This window comes from Tursiops truncatus, chromosome 10 (genome assembly GCF_011762595.2).
Source record: "Tursiops truncatus isolate mTurTru1 chromosome 10, mTurTru1.mat.Y, whole genome shotgun sequence".
NCBI lineage: Eukaryota > Metazoa > Chordata > Mammalia > Artiodactyla > Delphinidae > Tursiops > Tursiops truncatus.
The window spans coordinates 27,859,515-27,860,672 of NC_047043.1; positions in this window are offsets into that span (position 1 = coordinate 27,859,515).

A 1,158-nucleotide genomic window follows, 5' to 3' on the forward strand; every position below is an offset into this window, starting at 1 on the left:
ATTCTCTATCCATCCTTGAGTGAAAGGAGTGGGGAGGGGTGGAGAGAGTACCAACAGCCCCTCCCTTCCCTTCCTCACTTCTCTCACCAGCCGTTGTCAGAAAAGCAGGATCAGAATCGGTGCGTTATGTTCCTAGCAGGAGGGGTAGGTAGATGGGAGCTGGGAGGAGGGGTAACACGTGGTTGGCCTTAAATAGAGAACTGTAGTAGAGATGGCCTTGCATGCTGAATTAGGAGAGAAGATAGACGTGGAGTTGAAGGCCAATGTAGACCTAGTATTTACATGCCTGCTGCCTTTACGAACTCTTAAAGGGCAGGCATCTGCATCTCTTTACCTGCGGACCTCACAAGGTATTTGTTGCGAAAAAAGAAGGAACAAAAGAAAGAACAAAGGTAACAAAGAATAAAAGAAACAGCACTTATACAGAGCTAGTTCACTAAATTCGTTTCTTAAATAATTATAGCTAGTAATGCCCTGTCACATCCACTATAGTAGTATGTAGAACTTAATGAAAAAATCCATAAGAGTCAAATTATCATCAGTGGGAATCTCTTTGGTCCTCAAATTCTGAGATACAAGAGAGTTTTCCATTGAGGGATTTAAGGCAAAATTGATTTCCTTAGAGGACTACTTTGTGGCATCACTACCATTAGGGTGTGACCCTCTGTCCGCATGAGAAGAGAGAGGCTTCAAGAATCAAGAGCATCTTCCGGTCAAAGAGCCTGTGGTCCAACACCCTGCCCCCATGATCACCCACCTAAATGAGCCCCAGAAACGGCCTCCCTGGCCCTACATTAAGAAATAATAATGATGATGTAATGAATTTAAATATGCCCTAATAAATAAAACTTTTAAACATTGTTCTTAATACCTCAGACTTCACACTATGTACCATGACAATAGGTTTTAAAATAGAATTAAAAAGAAAAAAATTCCAGGGAGGCTCATTCTAGTAATATTCCTGGAAGTAGTAACCTATCATCTAGTTTCCATTTGGCCACTGGAATTTCCTAGCAAATCTTGGCCTAAAGAAAAAGAGGGAGAGGGTACAAAATATAAAAATATAATATCGAGATAGAAGTGTGGTCACAAACGTTTACAGCAGTGAAGAAGCAAATAAGTGAATCATTGTGTCCATGAGTAATGCCGTGTCCAACT